We start from the raw sequence: 26,963 nt of genomic DNA, 5'->3' as shown, positions 1-26,963 counted from the left end.
CGCACTAACAGCTCTGCACTACTGGAAGGAGGTGGTCTTGCTCATTCCAACTTATCATACACAGTATGTCCCTTCTTACAGATGATTAAAATTGTACCCTCCTTACACTGTGACTAGAAAATATGGTACTTTATTTCTTAAGTAAATCAAAGGCATGGAGTAACAGTTTCCCCAAGATGATCCAACAGACTTGGAGCAAAGCTGCGGTCAGATCAGATTGAGCTGTTTCCCAGTCATTAAACTATAGCCTTGATCATAACCTGTTAATGTTGGGGCAGATTTTTTATTTTGTTTGGAGTGCATAGCACTGGCATGGGTTGCAGAGATCTTCCTGAAAAGATGATAAAAATTACCCCCGAATTCTGGGATTTGCCATGTGACTCTTGGAAAAACTGATGGGGCTACTTATGTGAGCAAGATAGGGGAACACTGAGAATGTTATTTTTAGCTGGCATTGTGACTGAATTGAAGATATTGCTGCTTTAATCTTTTTGATAAAGTGGTGAGGGAAAGCCAAAGGACATGACTGTTACTCATGAGGGTGTCTATATGTGCGTTTTAACTGTTAGTTGCTATATGTAACCCTCAGGCTTTCCACTTATGGTAGCACTTTTGCTGTGCATATATTGCTATATTTTTGTTTTGTTTTTTTTTCTTAAAAAAAAGTCTCCTTTCTTGTAAGTTTTGTACGGTTATTATATAACTCCAGGCTGAAACTGGAAAGCATGCTGTCAAAGTGAAATATTTTTGTCTCTTCAGATGACCTACTACCTCAGAAGATACTGCACCAAAATGTGACTATTAGTATGAGTTTACCTGAGGGTTTACCTGAGTTTCCCTAGGTTGTTTAGGGGCTGTTTGTTCTTTCCTTCTCCTGTTTTAGTTCAAATTGGAGGGAACAACTATTAAAGCTGGTAGTTAAGAAGAAAGGTAGGAATAAGATATGATGAAAGATTAATTGGTCTGCATGTGTTTTGCTGTGCTACAGCTGCCTAGGATATGGTAAACAAGATGTATTTAGTGCTTCCTCTTGCCAGTGTAATTCAAAGAAAGAGGGCAGTGTTCCCCTACCCGCACCTGGAAGGCCAGTAGTGAAACCAGACCTCTTTAAGTGAGGAGCTCTTGTATCATCATTTGGGTGAGGAGTAGGAGGGTCAGTGTGTGCATGTGAAACTGGTAAGTGAAGGTGGTGAATGTAAGGGGAGTAAGGGAGGAGGAAAGAAGTCAAAGGTAATGAAAACTACAATCTTTCTTTAATGGAAGGACCTATTTTATGAAAAGTTACCATTTGCATGAGAGATTATGCCACGTTGCTTCTTACATTTTTTTATTAATATAAATTGGGTAACTTCTTGCTTTTGTTATAGAAGGATCTACTGCACTTCCATTGATTTCAGATGTAGCTTTAGATCCTCCTCAAGGTCCAGCTATCTCAAGTGTCGCTTGGAATATTTGTCCAAGGGTGATGGTTTACTCAGCTTATTATTATTTTTTTTCTTGTACTTGCATTCAGCTTTCTCAACAAAGCAGATCTTCTGCCACAATTGCTATTTTAAGTACGTTTAAGATGCTGGACTGCTTAGTGGCCTGTTGTGTTGTCTTTAACTTTTATATGCCAATCCTGGGGCTGAAACTTTCTACTGATGCTCTCAGACTCCGAAAAGCATAATTGAGACGTGTCTGTTCAGTGCTCCTTTTAAACAAAAGTGGAGCCAGTGTGTCTGCTGCCATGTGTGGAATGTTTTCTTGATATCTTTTTCCTTCAGGCTAATTTGAGAGGCATGCTTTAGGAGGCAGGGTTTCTGTTGTTTCTGTAGGGGGAGATCTGTTCTCTCTGCCTTCATTTTTAAAATCTAGTCTGTGAAGGCAGAACATCTTTGGCCATATTACATCACTGAAGCCTCTAGGTGTTGAGTCACCATTATATTTAGATGATGGCACACTTCTTTTTATTCTAATATTAGTGTTCAAGCCTGCACTCAGTGGAAAGTCACCCTAGCGAAGATGAAGTCACTGCTCCAAGACTGGAAAGGAATGTGGGCTTCGTTCCTGCCTTCCTGGTCTACTTACTGTTGCTTTGTTTTACTTTCATTTTTTTTCTACCTTTTAAGGTTGTTGCCTGTTGTTATGATAACATTATCAGAAACTGCTACTTGAAGTAGACAAGTGATTAATGCTGTAGAATTTCTAACTACTGTTTTGTGCTGCTTTGTAAATAGGATAAATGCATTAGCCCAGCTCTGTAAAAATGAGAGAATTGAAAGTGTGTGGTTGTTTTTTTTTTTTGTTTTGTTTTGTTTTGTTTTTGTTTTCTGTATACTATAAATGCATCTAATACAGAGACTTTTCCAAAGTCTCCTCACAGGAGTAAAATGGGGTCCTCCGGCACTTCATGAATTCATGAATTAAGAAAACTGTGTTGTGTTCCTCTTTAGGTGATGGCTAAGGATTATCTGCTAATCTAAGAACTATATTCTCTTTCTTATGATCCTGGAAACACAAAAATAGTTGGTTCTTTGGTGTAAATGCAGAAGGCTGCTCGCTCTTGCTCTGACAGGCTTCCAGTCTGAAAAACTTATATTTTCCATGACGCTTATTCTACTGTAACTCATCTTAAATTCTTTCTCTGATCCACACCTGTGCAATACATTATTTCAGCTAAAACCTCTATGAACTTCCCTGTTCTGCCCTTGAGATCCCATTGAAGATACAGTGCAGTGGCTAGGTGTAACTTTTCAGCTGCAGGCTATATGCCAGCTTTACCATCTGAGATGTCAACATGATTTTTTTCAATATTTTAGGGATTTCTTTTTGCTTATCCTTCAGGAAGGTCAGCACTTAACAAATTTTACTTTCTATGATACAGCTGCCAGACGGTGTTAGGAAAATATTTATCAGTGTACAGCATGGGGTGGTGGGATAAGTTGTTGCTGTATATCTGTAATCTCTGTGCTTCCCTCATCCAAAGGTCCCGAGTAAGGTGCACTAGGCAGTGTAGGTGACAAACTGCCACTTCATGAAATCAGGTATAAGGTCTTATATGAACTATCTAAACATGATCATCACCAAGATCCCCTCCAAAACATGATTACCTGGAACACCCTGGAACTGATGAACCTTGAGGCTTTCTTGGAGCTATGGAACCACACTGAGAGGCATGTGTGGAAGTGTTCCTGGAGTAGGGGGTGGCAGTGACGTTAACACTCACAGACACTTGTTATTTTATTAGGTGTCGTCTTTGGCTTGAGGGGAAGAGAATGCATTAGAGGTTTTGACTGGTAGGATGACTTGTTCATAATTTCAATACATTTTTATAAGGAGGTCAGTTAAGCATGTTCTTGTCCTGTTAGGAAAACTACTTGCTGAGTGTACTAATGGGAGCTCACATATGTTTCTAAAGTGATCTGCAAGGTTTCTAATGGAGATGTAAAGAATTGGCACTGTTCTGCTTTGGGCCCTCCTCTTCCTTTCTTCTTACTTAGGTGGCTTCGGCTATTAGTGGAAGATTTTGCCATTTTTGGTGTCTTTCTGAAGAAAAATATCAGTAGCTTCATAATTTGATTGTCTTCAAGGAGAAACCTTGTTGCTGCTCCCCCTCACCTAAAAGACTTGCTAAGGCTGTGTGGCTGTTACTGTTGGTCAAGCAGAACTTGTGTGTATGTCCCCTTCTTCGGGCTGGTAGGAGGGTAATTATAGCCCAAAACAGATTTTGGGGTAGTTTACTGATTTCCTGGAAGTAGAATATATGTCAATTCAGTGAATGTTTAATTTCTGCTCTGAAAATGCTTAGAATAATCTGTAACAAGCCTCTTTAGGCCTGCAATGCCACTGTTTGTAATGTGGATGCTGTCTGTATAATTTATCCGGTACTTGGGGTTACGTTCCCACCCCCATGCAGGGTGCTTGGGTCCACAAATACCCTTGTTTTGATGGGAGAACAAGCCTGGCACAAGACCAACTGGGTTAAAGGTAGGTCTCTGTTGCAGCTGAAATTTGGAATAGTGCTTCCAAGCATCTAGCTATACTAGTTGCTTGTAAATTTACAAAAATAAACTGATTAATGTTCTTTCCAGAGAATGCAAGGCAGCAGTTACTGTCTGCTTTTTAAATTTGGAAACTTACTTTTCTCCTTAAAAGTAACTATGGAAAAATTCTTAATACTATTGGCTTTCTGTGGTTGTGTTTTTTTCTGCTGCCTAGAGTGAATGAAGGTTATCTCATGAAACCAGGGTGGGTGGGAAATCTTTTCTGGGAAAGGACCTTTAAGGAATTCACTTATTTATGTTCTTATTAAAATAAAAAATAAAACCCCTCATCATCCCTGCTAAAACACATAGAATTTAGAATAAGATGACATTTTATGGTAGGTGTTAGCAAATTCATGCTAAGGCTTAGGAGGTCCTTCTGTAGTGTCCTGAGAAATACATTGGCTAGAGGGAACTGCAAGGTCTTACCTGTAGATCCATAAAGAATCTTTCCTATTTTGTTAATTACTCCTGTTTCTTCTCATACAGCAGACATCATAGGATAAACTGTGGATAGGCCTGATCTAGGTATCCTTAAATCCTGTACAAATTTAGATTAAGATTCCACTTTGCAGTTGTCTGCCTCCTGTAATAGGTTGAACCAAATTCCTGGACTCAGATGCCTTTTGAACTTTGAGGAAGTCAAAATCTGGCTTGGGACAGAGGCTTAGGTGCCTTTCCTCTTAATTCGCTCACCCTGCTTGCTGGCATGTGGAGTTCAACCAAGGACTTGTGCCGAGGGAGAACTGTTTGAGTTTGTTTCTTTTTCTGATTATCCTGCTTGAAAAATGTTTGAGAGTTCAAATGCAGTGTTAAGCTTTTATTTTTTGATAGTAAAGAGATACAAAGCTGGGAGGACACAAGACCACATTCAGAATAAACAAGAGCAAAACCTGCTACATCGAGAACTCTTTTACATCTAATTAAAACTTTAATATTGTCAGTGTGTGTATTAAAGTAAGAAATCAACTCTTCAGGTATCCGCTGAAGCGAGCGAATACTTCATCTCTTAAAGGAAAAATCTGCCCTTACGTAACTTTTAGCAGTCTTTGGTTTGTTCCACTTAGTAGTTCTTATCTCCTAATATTTGCTAATAACCAAACACAACTTTGTCCCTTGCCCTGCAGCAAATTGTCATTCTGAAGTCAACAAATAACTGTTTTTCTAGCTGATAGTAATCAAAAAGTGCAGTAAAGCCATCCTAATGTGGTTAGGGCTGCAGCTGTTCTTTATTTTAATACCATCAGAGGTCCTAATCCATCCACAAGTTCTGATATCAGTTTTCTGGACCAAGGAAACGTTTTTTAACTGAAGGTCAGCATTTGTTACCAACATATAAAAACATTGTGTACAAAAAAAGCCACATTGAGTTTCATCACAATTATATTTGCTAGTTACTTATGGGGATTTCTGAAGTTTCATGCAAAATAAATGCTTTAAGAACACTGCAGTAGAGTTTAAGCATTATTTGACTTACTAATTATATTAGTAGAGGTGGAGAGAAGGGAATGCTTGAAAAAGAATTAGTCATTAGAAAAATGGTATTGGAAAAAGGATTCTGGAAGGGTATTGTAGGATACATAGGACAAAGCCAGCAGCTTGAGGACTGTAGCAGTGGCTAAGACAGGTTCTGCAGTGCATTTGGGAACAAAGGTGGGAGGACAAACTCAGAGTTCATTCATAGGGAATTATCAGTTACTACTTTGCATTTGAAAGCAATTTATTCTTCTGTGCTAGGTGAGTCAATTGCTTTTTTTGAAGCTGATGGAAGTTCAAGCACTCACTTATATAGTACAAGGATTTTTTTTATGGCTGTGTTATAAGAGCCAGTCTTTAGGCAGTGTAAATTGTAAATGATCTGCAGATATGCTGTGCTGTTCTGTCAGCCAAGGATTTTGTTCCACTCCTTAATTTCCTGTGTGATACTGCTGCATGAATGGTTTCAGAAATGAAATATCTTGTACTTCTGCACTATCTTGCTTTACTGTGATTACTTACATCTGTGTAGGCTCTTCCACTCTTAATTTGATTGCTTTTTATGGACTCTTTACCCTGCCTGAATTATGTGGCTCTTGAGCTGAGCTTTGACCTTTAATATGGAAGCAGAGGCATCACAAATACAGTAGATGTAAAACATAGATCTTGGAAGGAGAGGAGAAACCTTTAGTTGATGGTGATGGAGACTGTAGAGCTGCAAGTTAAGATGCCACTACAACGGGAAAAAGAAATCCCTGGCAGTATCCCTGGCAGGAGAGTAACGTAGGCACATCTTACGTTATATGAGAGGTGGGTTCAGATCAGTATGTGTGGGGGTTTTCTGTTTTAAGTGTCTTGCAGTGGGTATAAAAAGTGTAATAAACTCATGCAGCAGTCTGACACTCATCCAGAAATTCTGTCGAAACCAGGATGGAACTAGCAGATTATTCCACAATACTGAATTTCCAGCGTGTGGCTCGCTTGGAGAAGAGCAAACGTGAAGCCTTTAGAAGAGCAGGAAATGAGGTACCAGCCACTTACTGAATTTCAGTGGGACTTGGCCCCTTTAAGACCCTTGTAACAGACTTGTGGATGCTTTGGGAATAACTCTTGAAATCCATAGTAATTCATGATAAATGTCATGCAATGTGTGCCCCTTATTTTTCCTTTTCTCAGTGTTGACTATGTTCTCTGTGTTGACTATATCTTCTCATCAAATACTTTTAATTGAAATTTTGGGTTTTTGTTTGTTTTTAATGTATTTAATGGCTGTAGTTTGTGATTGGAAAATTCACTCAGTACAGTCAGGCAGAACTCCCACCAAAGCTCAGGAGAATGCAAAGGGCCTGGGTGTTTCAGGTGGCCGGGACTGTGGTGCAGCAAACCACAGGTTGAGCCTTCTGCATGTTTGGAAACTAATGCCTCATATGTGAGGTGACTCTTCGGGTTTTGTCTTGTGTTTTCTTCAGTTTCTGAGGCAGGGCCAGTGCAAACTAAATAAGAGCATTAGTACAGTGCAGGTACTAGTCATGAGGCTACCTCCTAAGCAATGTTGAACACATTTAACATCTATTAGCAAGACTTCCTTTCTTTGGATGCCAGTTGCTTTTAATTCCTTCCCACTGGAGGAAGGAAGACTTCCTCTTTAGTCAAGGCGGATTGGGATTGATCTGTGGAGACCCACAGATCTGTGGCCTCGATGGCATGAACCCACGAGTGCTGCAGGACCTGGCAGATGCTATTGCCAGACCACTATTCTTTGAAAGGTCTCCATGAGAGACTTTTGTTGTTGCATGGTGGGTTTTGTTTTGTTTTTTTTTGGTTAGTAAAATGTTGCACTGATCTGAATTCTGAGTATGAATTGCTCCTATGTGGAAAATTCTTTCTAGCAGCATATCGGGCTGGAAAAGGGGTCTCAAGACAACCATTAACAGACCCTGGATCCTCAGGGAACTCTGCTCATGTCATGTGGGCACAATGACTGTTAATTTGTGCCTTTCTAAAGCAGACTGCATATTTGCAGTACCTATATCTGAGTAGAGGGATCTTTTTGGAACATTCAGTGCTCATCGGCCTCTTTCTCCCCCTTCTGCATTAGCTGTTACTGCCCTCTGTACCTCACTTGGCTTGTGAAGAGCCTTCTGCTCTTAACCGTTGCTGTGGCTTGTGTTAGGATGCTGCCATATGGATCTTTTAGGAAGACTTCAGTTTGTGAAGATAAACTGTAATTCATGCTGATTTAGCACATTTACACCGTGTAAAGGAAAATCCCGTTTGCGTTAGGAAAACCCAAGCTCGGAGAACGATGAGCGCGGGAGCCGGAGGGTGACGCAGGGAGCGGTGCTCCCTGGTCCGAGCGCTCCCGGTGCCATCTGCTGTCCCCTCCGCGCACTGCACAGCCACTCCTGCAGCCTCTGACTTGAGGACTAGGGTTGTGAATACAGCGTCGCTGCAGTCTGTCATACGAAAAAGCTTTTGCTTAAAAGCTTTTAGAGCCTTTTTGTGTTTGATCGTGTTTTGTGCAACACGATCAACAACGTTAATCGTAAATGTGTTCCAGGCCCTTGGAATGCGGAATTTTACAGAGGAATTATCATTGCTTTCATTATCAACATTATTTTTCAATGTTTTCCTTACGATGTACCTAGGTTTTAATTTAGATGGACCTTAAGCTTAATTTTTGTAGTGGGTTTTGTGGCTTACTATCTGAATTATAAACTTTGAGTTAGGTGGCTTTTTGAAGCTGTTTGAAATTCAGCTTTTTTCTTCAGAATTGCTTTTTCACTTGTTATATTCCAGTTATGGCAATCTGTATGTAATAAGCAAATCGTTATTTTACTTCCTTTGGATGCTTGCAAATGTGGTAAAATTTATTTTGCCCTTCTAAGGGACAGCAGCAGCAGTGCTACAGAATAAGGCTGCATAAATAGTTGGCTATATTCTGATTTAGTCTTTAAGATGAGAAAAGGGGCAAACATGAAAACTGTGGTTTAACCAGAACCTTGAGTCATTTATAGCCTATTCATTAGATGGGTTTTCAAAGGAAACTTCTGGCTTGCCTTTTTATTAGATCTAAATTGATGTATTACTGTAGGTCACTTGCCTGAATGTCAGCCAATATCTGCTGAAGAGATTCAATCCTAATAAGCATGAAATTGTAATATTTAATGCTATACTCTTAGGCTGTGTTGCCTACTGTAAATCAAATAATGGTCTGGCATTATTTAGTTCTAGAGAAATAAAATATTCCAGGAAAAATAAGGGTTTTTAAGGCTTTTTAAAATAAGGCTAAGTTTTGTTTGACAAATTCTTGAAACTTGAGTTATGCAAGTGTTAGGCAGTTCGTACAATCACCCAAATGCACTTGAATTAAACCACTGCTGGTTTGTAACTTGAACTCAGATTGGAGGTGATCAGAAATTATCTGCAAGGTTTGAATAGAAATTTTATGCAACAAAAACTTGTGTTCTGCAGTGCTGAAGGCAGTTTTCTCAAAAGCCAATATTGATTTTAGCATCACAGGAAACCTACTACTCCTTAGTGCTTTACGTTAATAAACTGCTAATTGTCTACTGATCTCAATATGCTAATGTGTTTTTTAACATCCAGTGTGTTTTTTCTATGTGCTTATACCTCACACTTCTGTGATACTTGTTCAAGATTTTTATGGCTTTCCTACTGTACTAGATAACTTTTGATGACAGTTTCTCAGCTATATTGATAACAACAAATTATGAATCCAGAAGCATCAGAGAGCTTTTTTTTTAAAAAAAAAAAAAAAAAAAAAAAAAACCCACACACTTAATGCTGGGCTGCACAGCTGAAATTGGTCAAGCTAACAACTTTTTCAGTGCTTAAAAATAGCACTGAATATAGTTAATTATTTCATTACTATATTGTATGTATTCCCTTATAATTAATTGCTATAATTTATGTAACTTATTTTAAAGCAACTATATTTTAAATATAAATTTATGATGTTTATAGCTGTTAGGGGAAAAAAAGGACAATTTTGAGTTATGATTCCTTTGAGATAAGTAGGACAATACTTGGAGAGGAAAAAAAGATGCCTAGAATCTGTTTTGTGTTTGGGGGGGAAAATAAGTGCATGAAAACTAAATAGGGTGCAAGGTTTTTTTGGTGACTTTTGCCTTGGAATAAATACAAATCCCATGCCTTAAGTCACTGGCTAGCCTGTGCTCCTTGAAGTATCAGTAATGGGTCCTTTGTATAAAAAGATCAGAAGAGAGGAAAAAATAAGAGGCTTACATTTATTTTCCTGTTGGCCCATGGACTTGAGTATGTTGCTGTTTCACTGTTTGCTTAGTACTTGTACCCTATTTAGGCATGTAAGCAATAATTTCCTCCCAAACACTGTTGTGTTTTTCTAAGGCTGCCCAGAATATTGTACATATAAATGAAAACATCCAAAAAGTGACATAAGCATTTTCCTTTTTTTTGCATCTCTGTCGAAATTGATCCACCAGAAGGTGGAGATAAGGACTTCGTAAACGCTGGGAAGGAAAACATGGGCCTTCTCTCTGGGCACTTCTGCTTGTTACTTGTGCTCTACATTTCTTTTTCCTCCTGTTTGCTAAAATGTGTTGTTCTGATAAGGGTGTTTTTGTAACTTATTTCAAAAAGTCTTCCCCACCTCACTTTAGGGGAAATGAACACTGTTTTGGCAAGACTGTTGATTAAGCAAGTATGACCTTGAAAACACAGGAAAACATGGTACATACATGGTTCGAAACAAGGTTGAAACAAGGTGTGAAAACAAGGCTGGCTGTATTAAGAATGTTAAGTTTGACAGTTAAACCTGCTCTTTATGTCTGACTTTTTCTTTCATTTGGTGCTGTAGCAACTATAACTCAGAGCCATTAATGCTGAAATTCTGACTTGAGTATGTGCACCACAGTTTCTACTAAGATGCATAAGACTTGCTATAGATATTTTGTGACTCTCTATACATATATGCACATAGAATGACAGCAGGGTTGGGGTGAGAAGGGACCTCTGGATATCATCTTACTTACAGCAGGATCCAGGAGAGCAGTTTGCCAGAAGTGTGTGCAGATGGCTCGGAAATGCCCCTGGAGATGGAGACTCCACAGTGCTCTGGGTAACCTGTTCCAGTGTTCAAACAGTCTCGCAGGGAAGTTTTCTTGGACTCAAACAATTTCCTTTGGTCTATAACAATTTCATCCAGAAATTGATATTGTTCAGTGTAGTAGACAATGTTCTGACACAGCTGTAAAATCAATATTAAGCTTTTAATTACTGAAATGTGTGGCCAGTCTGAGTAGCCATGGGAATACAGGGGCATTGATTATCAGACAAGGGTTTTGTTACCTGGATCCACTTTTTGGCGGTCTATGCCCCATGGCTAATGAAAACTGTAAACTCGTTTTAGTAATAACACTAGTGGCATAGTAGTTACTAAATAAGCTAATACAGTAATGTAAAAATTGCATCTCCTTAGTTAACCTAAAGTCTTTCAGTACAAAACAATGTCAGTAACTTTATTTGGTCAGATCAGTAGCTTGAAATATGAATTCAGAAGCAGTTTTAATTAAAAGATAATGAGAATGGGATGACACCTACTCTGATCTTTTAAGTAGACAGTATACTGGGGATCTATTAGTCGTTGGAGTAGCAGAAAGATGCTGAATGGGGATGGAAAATGAGAGACTAAGGGCACTACTCCTTTTTTCTGTGTTAGGAACCAGCTGATTTAGCTGATTTGAGTCTTGGATGTTGAGGAAGCACTGAAGAGCATAAAACCACCATGGTCAAGAGCATAAAACCACATCTCAAGTCACTTATCAGTGCACTGTGGGCCATGTTCTACCCTTTACAAGACTGTAATAAATTAACGCTGTGGGAGATTGTATGCGTTGATGTTGAATAAAATTAATTGTTGTTCATGACAGGGACAGAAGTCTCCTTTGTTTAGTTTCTGGTGTTCTAATGACTTAGTTGCTATGACAATATGCTAGCTTTTTTGAGCAGTACAGTTTCAATGTCTTTTCTCTGTACTATGTAGTAGGGAACCAAGATTCTTGTTTGGTTAAAAATCTCAGCTGAATCTTCAATTTAGAGGCTGAAGCAATGATGGAAGGTGCAGGATGCACTAGGCCATTGGAGTCTTTCACTCAAGACAGGAGAATGTTATAACTTATGGTGACACTAGGTACTAATTCCCTTGTGCAGTAGAGCCAGAGATTTGGACCTTTTAAGTACCTCATCAAGTTAAAGTGAAGTCTTGTTATTTCTGGGATCTCTTTCAGATGTTGTTAGCTTAAATAATTTCCAGTAGTGTTATATATAGGAAAAATATTTCCAAGAACTATAGAACTTATTGAGCTGCAAAGTAGGCAAATTGTGATTTGACAGAGGGAGATGCTACAAGGAATCTCTCACAGTGGTTTCCTTCCTTTCCTCTGGGGCCCTGGCTGAAGGCCGCAGGGCTGGGAGTCCTTGTCCCCAGTCAGCAGCCCGCACACAGCAGGGGAGACTTGTCAGCCCTTTCCTTCAAGGTCTGCCTTGAAGCTTAGAGCTGATTAACACCAGTTGCAGCTCTCGGCTCTCCTATTCAGGCAGTACTGTTATTTTAGCTCTGGATAAATGACTGTGTTCACGTGACTGTTTGGCCAACAGTCTCCAAAATCTTTTGTTGAGTTAGTTGCTTTATGTGTGTATGCAATTCCACCTCGTATGATGCTGTCCTATATATTTTTACTTTTTTCTGATCCCCTCCTCATGATTTGCAAAACAGGGTTGCATAAGTGAAGTAGCCTTTGGGAATCTAGGAGCGTCTCCACTTTTTTTCCTAAATATGGAGCAATTCAAGCCTGTTGGTATTGCTTCCCTGAACCCATTTAGTTGTTACTAGTTGGACAACTTCTGTTCTTCATATCAGTTGACACACAGGTATCTGTACCTGCACAATACTTTGTTCAAAGCACATAGGAAGTGGAAATTCTTAGCGCATTCTTTGTGATCTGTGTTATGCAAGGAAAGACTAAGTGAGCAATTACAGACCTGCTTGTGACTTGAGGCCCATGCTGTGTTCATGGGTTTATTTTGAAGGCCAGACTGTGTTCATATATTTATTTCTCTGCTTTATCTGTGATTAGAGGTTTCTGTTATTACTCCAGCTAATCTAACAGGAGTTCTTGTCCCAAATATATCATGGGGATTACCTTGCTGTCACAGCTAGTCCCTGACCATTACCTTGAGCTTGTGTGGGGAACCTGTATGGCCTGACTGAGTAGCAGAAAGGGTAGCCCCTGGGGGCCCGGACAATAATGGATATTGATACTGTTTCATTAAGGAAATTGGAATCTGATCCATGTTTGTGTGTGCTTGCTGTCTTACTTGGCAAGATGCCAATGCAGTATATGGGATTACTTGGAGAGCAAGGTACTTACTAAGATGGATAAGGTGTCACTCTGGCATGAATGATCCCCTCTGAAGTATCTGCTGTCACAGCTATGCAGTAGTAAATGGTTTATGTAAAGTTACAGCGTATTTGTGCAAAGCAAAATTAGAGTACCATGGTTGTTTCATTGCTAGCAACCCAGCCTTTATAAAGAGAATATTTGTATTTGAAATGACTCTATAAAAGCTTTTGGTTTTGATTATCTCTGTATTTCCTGTTCTAGCACAAGAACTCTTCACTTGACTGTTAAGAGTAGAAGAGGAGGATCTTAAGCTCTCTCCTTCAAGCTCCCTATTCTCCTCTTGAAGGAAGAATAACAATACACACTTGTTTTCAAGATCCTTCAAATTAACATAGAAATAATTATCAAAGGTAACTAGTGATGCTGATGTCTCTGTCCTCCACAGTCATGTATGCAATATGTAAGGATAGTTAAGTATATGAATGGAATTGAAAATAACTTTTTTCCTGCAATGTTTTTATACATCAGTCACCCAAAACACTGATCATAAGCCTTGCAAGCAGAGGGACTCATCTTTGAGTGTTGTTAATGCTTGAGTTTTACCTTTCTCTATCAGAAGACAGTAAATTCTACTTTTTTAATTCCTTCCATTGCATACTCTTTAACCCTTTTGCAGAGTAACATAAAAGATACAGATTAACATACAAATTGAAATATTTTAATTTACTATAGATACTGTAGTGAAACTGTTATCAAACTCCTTCAGTTTTGCAGCTGGGCCCAGAAAAAAAACAGAATCCCAGTCAGGGATGTTGCTGATTCATCGGCACTGCACTAGCCTTCAAATGAATGTTTCCTCCTTCAAACATTTGGATGCAAGTTTTTGATGCCAAGTTCCTTTTTCAGTTCATGCAGCATAAATTGTGGTTACTTTGGGAAAAGTGCTTCTGCTCTCATAACTGACTAGTGAGGGCTAGATTTGATCCTCGTGTTCATACTGAACGATGCTTTTCATCAGTAGCAGTTGTTTGTCATGTGAAGTCTAGAAGTTAGTGTTTTATAGTTGATCTTGGATGAAAAGAGACTTCATCTGTTGCCATTTATCCTTTCTTGGAGAAAAGCAATGCTTGTATGAATCAAGTTAGGAAAGGAATGATTTTACTGTTATGCATAGCTCTATAGCAGGTACTCACTCGAATGTTGTTTCTGTTATTAATGCAGGGCTGCTGATTTTATTTAGGAACAAGATTTCAATGTTTGCATCAAAGAACAGGGTATTGGTGCATCTTTACATTCTCAACTCCTAGTTGTTGCCATGCTTGCTACTTTCTTTAAACGCCTTCTTAAATAAGAATTTTATCCCTAGAAAAACATTGAGATAATTTAACAGGTGGAAAGTTAAGAGTACAAAGCCAATGTCTTATTTCTGTTCTGATTATTTCATTGTTTAACTTGGTGATTCACCATCCTTACATCCTGCTTACACTGAATTATAAGCTCTTTGGGACTGTGGTTCTTGTTAGTACAGCACCTAATGCAATGTACTAGACCCCTGAGGGATAATTACAACCAAAATTAACGATAAAACCTAGTGATGCCAGGAACTTTAGTGCATTTGTAGATATGACTCACTTCTATTGGTGTAATATCTTAAGTGATCTTGGTAATACTGTTTTGTACTTACACTACTTTGACTTTTGGATGAATGCAAAGTCAGGCCTTGTAATTACAAAGTTACTCTTTTGAACAGTATTTAAGAATGTTTTTACTGTTTTTGTAGTAGAGATTACCTTAAGCTGAGTGCTAAAAATGCTATTTGTTTACATTATGAATATAAAAGGACAGATGATAAAATCTAGTTTGCAGAAGAAAAGCTGAGAGGAGTGGTGATAGCCCCATGAAGAGGTGCCTTGATAGGCTGGAGAGATGGGCCCATGGGGTCCTTGCGAAGCGCAATGAAAGGAAAGGCCAAGTCTCCTCCATGGGGCGGACTCACCCTGTGCCCCAGGACAGACTGGCTGAATTGCTGCTTGGCCAAGAAGGGCTCGGGGTTGGCATGAGCCACCAGTGTTCCCTTGTGGCTAAGAAAAAGAAAATTTTTTTACATTTTTGTGCAGTGAGAGTTTGTGTAGCGTCCGTCTTTGGAGATATTCAAAATCCAGGTGAACACAATCCAGAGCCAACTGATTTAACTGACCCTGCTTTGAGCCAGAAGGTTTAGGAATATCCTGAAATTTAGAGCTATCTTACAAAGTAATACCTTTCTAAGAAAGGATTGTACAAAATACGTTTTTTGGTAGATTCAATTCAATTATAAGGGAATGTTGGGATGTCAATATCAGATGTTGTCTGGCTTCTCTTATGTTATGTTTTTACATCTGTTTTATTTTGGTTGAAACTGGCATGCTTGTGGCAAACTCGCCGTGTTGGTTTGAGGACAAAAAGGGGTAAAAAGTCTTAAGATGCACCTTACCAAAGCCTGTCTGCCCACACTTAAATTAATTGCTGTAGGCCATTTGATTTTAGATGATCGATTGTCCAGGCTGGTTTAGCAACTGTTATGATCGTTTTATTGCACAGATCTGGGCATTTCTTTGACTGGAACGCCTTGATATTTTCACCCAAATTAAAATTGGTCCTTGTAAAGTAATAATGCTTACAGTGTGTTCTTAGTTTATGTTATTACTAAGTGCTTGTTAAATTTGGATTTGATATTGCGTTCCCAATGTGCTGATGAGACATTATCTCTTATTGCCTCTTGCAGTAGGAACCCTTTTTCAGTTTCTTGGATTGTTCTTCTTTTTTTCACCTGATTTCAACTCAGCTTATTATGCTGATGACTGACTGATTAATCATTTCCCCCCTTATCTAATTCTCTGGATCCTATTGGCATTTCTTTTATGAACTCTTTCACTCGTGTACACTTTGCTGACAGTGTAAAATTTGCATAATACAGAAACTGAACTTCTACTCCTTTGCTCTGACGTCTTTTTTGTTCTTTTAAGCTGAATGTGTCACAATCGTCTCCCGATTCTCAGTGACAGACCTGGATGACCCCTCTAGTTTTGCCTGTGCTCAGCAAACTTCAGCTCTAAAAACCCCGCTTTCTCTTGGCTCCTATGGCTGAAATACATTGACCACAATATAAATTCCTTAGCTGAGTTGCTTGGGTTTCTGTGACTCCCACTTTTTCAGCCTTGCAATTTCATTATCCAGCATTGCTGTTGAGCCTTTCTTCCTTATGAATCATCGTGACCAAGACTTCAGTGCGTCTAACGATGCAAAAATGATCATGCTTTTTTTCCACAGTGCTGCCATTCTTATGCCTTTTCTCCATTTTTGCAGAGCTCACTTTCAAGTTTATCACCTTACTTTTGTATGAACTTACAGGCCTAATGTTTGTTTGTTTTCCCTCTATTTTGGAGACGACTCCTGACTTTAAGCTGTTAGCGGTTACCTGAGTTGCATGCATGTTAGTGCATAGGTTGTCATTAAAGTGCCAGAGAAAACTGCTGCTAATCCCATTCAGTAGCAGCTCTGTTACCAGCCATCCATCTGATCCTTCTGGGTTAGTGCGACCTTCAGTGCCATCACTTGTGACACCCAGTAGCTTTTATACCAGTCTCCTCTACATTATCAAATGATGCACTTGCTGTCTGTTATGGATCAGATCCTTCACTGAATGTGATTTACCACTTGTTTATTTGTGCTAAATAAACTGTGCTAGAACAAAACCTATTGAAGATTTGCTTCAGAAAGAAGCTTTTTCTAACCTTCAGCTACATTTTGATCTTTTAACTGTATGGATTGTAGTGTTCTCATTTAAAATGTGTTCCAAAAGTCTCGCTATTATAGGATGGCCTTGCCTACACACTTCTGCCTTAAGAAAACTGTTTATTCTGGTCTAGTCACCTGGTATTACACTGTTTTGACACAACCCCAAACTGGTCAAATTTGAGGTTGATCCATTTCCCCCTACTTATGATGTGATGAGGTAAGAGTTCAAGAAGATGAAGTTTAATAAAAACTTACAAATAAACTAGAATAAGAGAGCATTTAAATGATGAGATTAGAGAACTAATGGCAAGACAAATTCAGTGGTTAGACTTCTCTCTGCAATGAAAAGAATATATGAGGGGGAAGAGGTGCCTGTGCTTCTCGTGTCCTTCTTTCCAGTTCAGCAGCTCTTTGTAGTTCCTGGCTTGCAGCAGATTCTGCACAGTCATAGCTGCCTCCGCGGGAGTCTGCGCTAGTGGCAGAAGGGAGCTCACCTTCATTTCTCCTTCCTTCGCCAGCGTTTCCTTCAGTGGAAACTGAAACCTCTGCCACAGATCTGTTTCTGTTGATTCATTTGAATTTAAAACTATGTGGATTTACAGACTTATTTATACAAGCTCTTCTGTAGCATTCTTTTAACTAACAAATTCAGGCTTAATTGTAACACTGCCCCTAGTTCTCCCTCCTTATTTTATGGAAGAGTTTGGCTTTTTATTTTTTATTTTTATTTTTATTTTTATTTTTTTTTAACATAGCCCAAACAAAAGCTGGGAGCTGTTGTGCTGCTGTTTGATTTTTAGATAAAGTTGAGACTAGGTTTTTCCTTCTTTGCTATTTTCTCCCTCTTGTAGATACACAGAGCTTCTAACCAACAGAGCATCTAATTTTCAAACAGCTTTCCAGTAAAAGTAGAGGGGTCAGAATGATAACTACTTAGCAGATTGGGTTGAATGAAATAATTATAGCTAATCTATTTTTTGTCTTTGCTCAGCTCTTGATCCAGAAGTAGTGATAAAATAGTGCTTATTCAATATGAGCTATTATCCCTTTTTCTATTTTTTTTTTTTTGTCTTTTTAAGGGAAGAAGGAACTACTTTTGATGCTGAGCACTTAAGTTTTATTTTCAGGAATTTGTATAATAAAATGAGTAAAACAAGTATTCATGTTCACTTTATTAAGCTGAAGAACTTAGTAAACCTAAATATAGCAATTGTCACAGCTGGGGAGTGTTTTAAAACATTAGAGGAAGAGTCAAAGGCTCAAATTGTGTTGTAGAAGAGATGGGCCATTTTAAATCACTTTTCTAGATCTTAGATTGATATTCAAGGAAGTACCTCCAAACCAGTTATGACCTTGACTGTTCTTAGTGGCATGATTTTACACTTGGTAAATACTCTGCCTTCCAGAAAAGCTTGCCATCTGTGTGGTTTCAAAATGCCATGAGATTTTTTTTTTTGAACACTGAGTAACCTGATGTGCACACATAAGAGGATCTTCATCAGAATTTTTTCTATCATCCATCTTTTCTATCTTCTCAGCTTGCTGCCTTGTCAGTTCTTCTAGTCCTTAGTGGTTTTTGTTGCCACTCTTGATGAGATGGGAAACTGGGAATATGTAGCCCTTTCACATGCTCCATCTGAAAGACAAGATTTTTTTTTTTTTTTGGTCCAATTTTAATTCACTTATCTTCAAGGAACGTTTCTTGGCTCATGGCAAGTCTTCAATTACTTCCTTGTGTCATAGAAAAATAAATGTGCTTGACTACATTAAGTAATGTAGAGTGGTGATAAATTCTTAGCTGCAGAGCATATTCTGTGAGAATTGGCCTATGGTTTGACATTTCCCCTTGTAAGAACACTTTAGCAGGCTCTTAAGATGTGACCTTCTCCTTTTTTTTCCAGTTATGCACGCTTTGGAGTTTGAATATGTTGTTCAAATTAATGGAAACAGTGCCATGAATTACAACAAAGTAGTTCCAAATACTCCTTAGAGAGTAGGTGCTATACCCAACGTGCAACTTGTTATGCCTTGTAATATTTGAGCCTAATTTTATTGCTGTAGTCTGAAGAAATTGTAATGTAATTGGTGATATTGCAAGTGGAGCAAAATAGACTGGTATTCATCCATCCTGAGTTGGAAAGATAAGCAGGGAATTTTGGAGTTAAAAACTCAGTTTATGGCTGAAATATATGGACAGTATCTAGAAATTATGTATTAAATGACAAGTTTTTCAAGAATGATAAAATTGAACTGCCTTCCTAGGTAAGTCTAGGTTGATATCTGCTTGTACAGGAGAGCTGCAAACCAGACAGAGACCTCCAAGCTAATATGCTCTCAAGTTCTTATTTTGTGATGAAGATCAGTCCTGAAAACCTTACATAGATCCTGAGCAGTGTCTGCAACTTAAGGCTGCAGGGTGGACTCGTAGTTCATATTTCTTGAATTTTTAGTGCTTTCATGCTAGCATGATTTCACTTGTTTGCGTTTTTGTGATTTGTTATCTGGCTGAAGAGAAGTTCAAACAAACACTAACTACCTGTTTTAATTCCCTGTACAAGAAAGCTCTGAATCCCTAGATTCAATCATGGGCCATGTCAGTCATTTTTTTCAGACATACTAATTCTGCATCCTCTGTTTGAGAAGAAACTTGCATTTTCTTGCAGGTTTTATGACCTCAGTTTGGAACTGCAAACATGCATCTACTACATAATTTCTGTTTGTTTTCTGACTTTTTTTTTGTTTTAGTTTTGCTTTCAGTAATCTGGGAGTGTAGGTTATACATCCCTGCTATCCTTTAGCCTTTTCCTTACATAGAATTATTAATTATTATTATTGCCTTGTGGCTGCCTATCCTTTGGAATTGAGGAGCATATAAGTGGTCATGGTTAGAAAACCAGCATTGAATAGCAGGAGAAATCATCTTGTCCTGCAAGATAACTACAGGGTTAGATGAAAGGAGACTTGTCACTTGATAGTTAAATCTAGTTTGGACAAAAATTCAGAGAAGAGAGTGTGCTGGAGAAAGCAATTCTGCATCGGATTAATGGGCCTTTCTCCTATTTGACTTGGTGGCAGTGGGTTTTGGGAATGAGGTAAATGACTCATTTGGGAATGAGGTAAATGTGGAATTTTAACTTAGTGTTTTCTGACTTCTGGTGATCAACTTTTCCAGCTTTGCAATTTTAATGTTTTAACATAGAGTTTTTAAAAAATTCATTGATTAAACAGGTCCTTTGGGCTCTATAAATAATCTTAACCTTGACCGCTACAGTCTGGCTAGTGAGAATTAAAAAAATAAAAATAAATAAATAAATAAAGGCAAGAAGCCATAAAAATGGCACGTGTGATAGTAAGCTGAAGTGTTCCTTGGAGCATCCATGTAAGCTTGATCAATAAACAGTCAGAGGGGTCTGAATCTGGCTTTGCCAAGTAGTGTTCTTATTTTTGAAGTAGGAATTATTTCTCAAAGTAAGAAAAATATAAAATCTTTTTTTTAAAAAAAAAAACTTTGAAAAATCAATCTATTTTAACTTTGAGGCTGACCTTAAATTAATACTTTTGGAAGTCTGTTTCTAGAAAAGACATGCAATATCTTGGTGTTTTTTTTTTTTTTTTTTTTCTCCCTTCCCTGAGCTACTGCAAATGAAATGATGTAGCAAATTTTAAATGAGGTGGCCACCAAATGCCTAAGTCCCTAGTGACAAATGCAGGAGGCTAATCTAATCAAGATTACCAGCAGGTCATTCAATGTAAGATGCTAATTAGCGCATCTACAAAAACATTGGCCTTACATAAAATGTCAAGCTAAATTGGAATTTTTAAAATATAGCCCAACAGCAGAATGCTTGTGCTGCTGAAATGGTGCCTATGCTGACTTTGGCTAGTGAAAGAGGAGTTTGTGCTAGACTTCCACATTAATATCATGGCAAACAGATATCAAGGGACTTCAGTAGGTGGGTTAGGCCACTTGTGGCATGACCACCAGGACATTATTATTGAAAAGTTCAGTTACTGGAATTTATTTTCAGTTCCTTTCTCTTTTAATCTTTGGGATGGGGAAGGGGCTTGTATCAAAATGTGTCTTCCACAATTTTTTCCTCTCTGCATTAATGAGCATTTTATAATCTGTAAAAATATAGTTCTTGCCATTAATTATGAAAAAAGTAGAATGATTTTGCAGGATTTGGGGGATGTTCACTATGTGTAATGACCAAGAGGTTTTGGAGAAACTAAATTATGTCTTTTAGTGTGGCTAATTCTCTCAATTTAATATTAGCAATGAATAATAATGCCTAACTTTAGAGACAAACGGAGTATAGAATGACTAAATGATTTAGAGCTGAATTAAACACACATCTTAAAAACCATTGTATTGGTATTTCATGCATGAAGTGATAGATGTGGGAACTAGCTACTGGAAAAGCTTTATATCTCCCTTCAGCATCCCATATCATTTAATCTCTTTATTTAAAGTACTTTGCCTTTAATGAACAAAATAATGGATATTTGTCCATAGTAAATTTCTAGATGTCAATTTTTGTTTTCCCTGTCAGCAGTAGAGAAGGAATTAGCAGGAGAAGAAATCATCTGTTTTTAAGAGAATACAGCAAAATAAATACCTGCTTCCACCCGACCCTCTGCATTTGGATAAAATGGCAATTACAGGAGCAATCCCCTCTTTGCTGCTTCTGTACTTGCTGTCTGGCCGCGTGCTGTTTGACAGCTCGCTGCTCTGCTCTGCGTTTGCTGCCTTGGCAGTAAGCAACGTTTTCTCTCGGAAGAGCCATTAAATCTCTCACCTGCATGTCCTGTGTGGGGCTGCAGGGAGGAGATAAGGTTGGTGTCTCGCAGCTGTGAGCATTGGTATTCCAGGCTCTGCTTCCAAGGGCATCCTGCCTCCGTGAAGCATCTCAAATGACAGGGGAAAACATACAGCCCTGTTAAATACGCTTGCTAGTGTGAGACAAGTAAAGCCAAATAGAAATGATTTCTAAATACGATTTCAAGCCATTAACGGAGTTTATGGATAATTGTAAATCACATTTTTAGGCAGAGTTATTATGGGCAAACAGCATCAGGCTTGAAGATATATCTGATAATGAAGTAGCCCTTCTAAGTTTACACCAAAAATCCTAATAAAAACCAAGGGCTCTGAGCCTGTTTGAATATGTGTTTCTGCAGGGTTTTACCAAGGTCAGATGAGTTATTCTGTCAAGAATTGAATCTTTCTCTGAATATTGCTACTCTCCCCACATATGTGAGCATCTCCATCTGCCCAGCATGAACTTAAAAAGCTCCTGAGATTTATGAGCTTCTTACCACTCTCATATCATTGACCTGACATCCTTTTTCTGTGGCACCTTCTCCAATAGAATTAATATATGACTAAGGTTTATTTTTTTTGTTTTCAGGTATCACAAAAGTAGATGCATGCAAGCATTTCACTTCTGCGGCCTTGGGTCATTTTATTATCTTTATTAAATTAATGATAATGTGAAAAATCCATGAATTAGAAATTTAACAGCTTTGCATGTGATGTTAATGTAGCCACACATCTGCATGTTAGGTAAATATCCCCTTTCCTAGCTTTTTGGTGAAGTTGAGACACAGGGAGAAGGGGGATATTGGGGATTCGGTTCAAGATCAGTGTCAACATTTAGATGTCAGTCTATAAATGTGTACAACCACATGTTTAAATCTTGTATTTGATGGAGGTCAGTAGAGGGTGGGAGCAATTCAGACTGTCCTGAATTAGACAGATGGAGCCTGGTCAGCAAAATCCCAGTCTAGGTTCCACTGAGTGTAGTGACCAAGGACATGGTTCAGTTGTCTAATTCTAGGTGCTCAGTGCTAATTTAAATATTCTGGAGCATCTCTGCAAGCTTCTACCTGATGATTCACAAGAGGAAGGTCTGTCAGAGGGGCTTTATCACATTTATTAACCTTAGGTAGATGTCTTAAATACCCTTAAGCATTTCATATTGCTCTAGATGTCCACTGTGAAGCAATGAACTGAACTCCTAAAACTGCCAACCACAGTGAGTGTGTAGCTACCAACAGGTGGAGACCTACATTTAGGTCTCTGAATTTAAAATTGAAACTTCTGCAATTTATCTATGATGCTGTACAGATGGACTGCAAATAAATACACTGCAAAATTATGACTCTTCTGTTATCAGGGTCCATCTGCATCTCGTATGTTCTGCTGGTAGTCACTTGTTCACCACATAAATCAAGGCTCTCCAGACTTTGCAACAGTGGCATCTTATTCTATAAGGGATCTGCAGTCTAGGGCTGTAGCACCTCTTATTTTTCTGTGTGGATGAGGAACCATGAAGGAATTTGTAACTATCTCCAGAAGACCCGTGCGCCGATTCTTCTCCTCACACGCCCTTGGAAGCTACAGATTGTGAATGATACTGCACTGTTAAAAATAATTGAATAATTATGATTCAGAGATGAAAGTTGCACCCAAATGAGAGGGTAAAATGGACTTGGCTGTTGCAGTTCAAACGGCTGCAGCAACCTGGTTCAGGGACGGCACGGCGACCACCCCCAAGCCACACAATCATTAAACGGCACAATCATTTATACAGAAACTTAAATGTTTTTAAATTATCATATGTGGGCTTGATTTTATCTTTATTAAAGGAACATAAATGCTTTAGAATGTTTATCAATTGTTTTATTTTTCTGGCTGTTGGACTCCCAAGTTTCTTTTGATTATTGTTTGACTACTTTGACTACTGTAAGTTTAAGTGACAAAAAAGCAAAATATTATTTAAAATGTCAAAAAAGCTTCTTTTCCAAACATCAAAGACAAACCCAAGCAGGGTTTACCTAAGGATTTTTCAAACTCCAGGGTTTTTGCACTGAGGGAATATGCTGACTTAATTCTAGCTTTAATTAAACCTTGATTTTTCTTATTTATTTATTTTTGTTGTTTTCCCATGGCCAAAATCTTCTATCTTTAAAACTCTTCAAACCAAAGCAATGATTATGTCATGAGCTGAATCTGTGAATCGGTCTTTCCTGTGGCAACTGCTATTGATTCAGAATTTGTAGAAACTTTTGCTTGAGGGACAAACTCATCTTGCAAAAATCAATTTATTTGTTGCTGGGGGATATATATTTGCCCCTTATTTATTGTAAATGCCAAACTTTTACACTTGAAGATATATAATTTATGTATAATTAATCTTTTTAGCATCTTCAAAGAATTCCAAGATGCTCTGTTTTGTATCTTCATCTCTGTATTTAAAAAAAAAAAAAAAAAAAAAAACACTTCCTGGAAAATCATGAAGTTTTGATAGTTATTCAAAAGCTAGAGCAGAATAGTCCCATGCAGATGGTTTCCTCTGGCTTACTATATTACTGTTGCAGTTATTGACTCTGTTCTTGGGAAAATTCATTGACAAACACAGGTGTGATCTCAAGCTTTGTCATCTGTTAAGGAGCATTTATATTTGTCAAGATATAGCTATAACAAAATATAAACCCAAGAAGTCTGCACTTATGTGTGCTGGTTGTGGAACAGGAGTGCATTGCTCAAGGCGCTGTACAAACACAGAGCAAAGGCTTGTCCTTGGCCTAAAACACCATGAATTACTTTCCTTTTTGTTCAGAAAACTTTTTGCCTTTTTGAAGGGTAGTATTGACAATCAGCTCTTATATTTAGTGTTAATCACCAGAATAATCAGCCTAATATTGATTATTGAAGCCCAGTGATGCTGCTGGATTATGCTGGTTCTTGTGAAGAAGTGACACCCAGAGTTGCCCTTAATCAGGATACTTCCAGGTTCTACAAACTGATGGCATCTGTAAGAATTGGGGGTCTCCTTCCTCAACCTAGATAGACGGATTGGTCTCAGGTGCTGTTAAATTCACGTCCCCCCACCCCCTGTGAAATAGACATGATTGTGCCTGATTAATTCCAGGCACAACTGTTATGGACAAAATGCAAAACTAACTGGAAAAGTTATGTACAATTGCTCAAAACGCACTTAATTTCTCCCCATTTCCAAAATCAGTGGTGATGGTCTTAGGCCCAGTCGAGTAGAGCTTGGCTGGTAAAGGCAATGGAGTTGTATACTTCTGGATGCACTTAGATTTGCCTTTTAGTTCAGCATTAATATTGCTAGTGTTGTCTAGTCCTTGACTTCCAGGTGCAGTTTTAAGGTAAGTGTATGGTCTGCAAATCCTCTGGCTTGCTAGGTACCCCCAAGAGAACTGCTTTCTTCCTGGTGTGTTCGTGCAAAAGCCGCAGTCGGCAGGAGTGTTTTATCTGGAAACTCACCCGAAAAAGTAGGTGCTGAAGTGCATTCTTGTCTATAGCAATTACTATTACTGTAGCAGTGGAGTTTTCTTTGCTTTTTTTTGGCTTGAATTTAGCAAGATGATGCAGAGCTGTCAATCAGAATTTTGTAATGTCTCTGTTTGATTTGAGAAGTAAATCTCTGGATCTGGAGAAAACAGTCAATAGTAACCTCACAGTTTTAGATGAAATAGTTATTAATAAATTTAATTAATGGGAAATGAGACCATAAGGGATCTCAGAGGGCCCTAAAAATCTCGGAGAAGAAATACCTTAATTAAAATGAGTAGGAACAAGTACAGTGTACTGTGTATTGAATGATGAAAACTGAAGTACTCAAAGTGTAGAATTTATGTGTAATTATGTAATTTTTGTTTCTGAGAAGCAAAAACAACTAGCCTGTCTCTGTAAAGAGCTTGCTGCAATATCCTGGGGAGCAAGAATGGTTTTTAGGCAAAAAGGTTAGGTTATACTCAGCAAAAGGCAAGAAGGAACAAGCAAAGAAAGTAATTGCAATCTCAGCAAGGCTTCCTTACTAGGAGGGAGTTGAAAAATTGCAGTGATTCTGTTTTGAAAGAAGATGAATAATAGAAGTGTAAAAATAGTCATGAAGTGGAGCAGGTTGCTTCGCCCAGCATGTACCTGTCCTCATAAGAAGATTTAGGAGACAAGCTATTGGAATTGATAGGTGACAGATTTTAAAATAAAATAACAAAAAAGAAATAAAGCATTACTTAACGATTCAGTGTGGCCAGTGCTACAAGTTTCTGCCAACCCTTGAGGTGAGGTGTTCCTTTCACTTAGGCTGCCTTTCTAGAGCTCAGTGGTCAGCTGTGTCTAATTCTTGATTTTTTTTTTCCTTTTTTAGAATATTTAAGATTTTTCTTCTCTCTCTTTTTTTTTTTTTTTCCCTCCTGTTGATCTCACCTAGGCTCACATATACTTGACTTATCTTTGTTTTCAAGCCTTCCTTCCGCCTCTTTAACCCCTTAACTTCAGTTTGCTAATAGCATAGATTTCTGCTCTTGCCTACTAAGGATCTTCAAACAGGCATCATTGCACCTTTCATCTGTGTTACCATGTATGTATTTGTTTCTGTCTATGTAAACACATATACATGAACACAAGTCTTTCAAACATACACAAGAATGTTAATTGATCAAATCAAATTCTTTAAATACCCTTTTGTTTTGTGGTCTCTGGAAAAACTGGACGGTTATTAGTAAGTGGTGTACAGAATTAGTTGATTATCATGAAAAGTATGGATTCATTTGCTGGCTTACTCTACCTTTCCCCTTTTTGTTGATCTGTATATGCTCAATTGGTAAAAATACTAACTGCTGGGGATATGTTTCTGTTATGGCTGTTCATCTTAGTTTGTGGTTATTCCTACTGAATGCAAATAATTTAATAGGACTTGGAGAAGAAATGACTACTAGGAATGTTCTGGTAATAGGAAATCTCAAGCTTTTCTGTGTTGGCTTCTGAATTTCTCAGCAGAGGTTCTCACTAGCTAACCTGAAATTCCTTGTATTTTCCAAACTTCTGCTGCTGGCTAAGGAGCAAGAGAGGCAACTGAGTGGTTCAGGTCTAGTCTGAATCTGCTTTTAGATGTCTGAATCCACAGTTTTGGTGCAAACCTCTTCGTTCTTTTCTACCAAGGGTCACTGTGAGTTTCCTTAAAGATATGATAGATAAGATAGACTGCAGCCCTATCTGAGTGTGGTTCATCTACATGTCTTAGCTCATTTTTGATCACCTTTTGGTGCCAATCTACATGCCGTATCGCTGAACTTGATGCCTGCTGCAAAATCTGTCGATGAAGCAAAGCAGAACAGTCTCTTTCAGAGCTGTTTGTTCCTGCAGCTAGTTTGGTACCAAGTTGTGAGTAAGAGAGTACATGCAAGCTTGTCATCTGCTGTCTGATGTGACTGAAGAAGTTATATATGTTATTTAATTCTACCT

At 38.3% G+C, this 26,963-nt stretch overlaps 1 protein-coding gene across 1 annotated transcript in view; it reads left to right on the top strand.

Moving 5' to 3' along the window:
• Positions 1-26,963, top strand: part of RCAN2 (regulator of calcineurin 2) — a 69,577-nt gene that overhangs the window by 11,815 nt on the left and 30,799 nt on the right. The window lies entirely within an intron of this gene.

Source organism: Tinamus guttatus, unplaced genomic scaffold, assembly GCF_059628265.1.
Source record: "Tinamus guttatus ecotype Peru unplaced genomic scaffold, ASM5962826v1 Tinamus_guttatus_pri_ptg000080l, whole genome shotgun sequence".
NCBI classification, from domain to species: domain Eukaryota; kingdom Metazoa; phylum Chordata; class Aves; order Tinamiformes; family Tinamidae; genus Tinamus; species Tinamus guttatus.
Note: the sequence above shows the minus strand (reverse complement) of the source record. Positions and strands in the feature narration are given on the sequence as shown.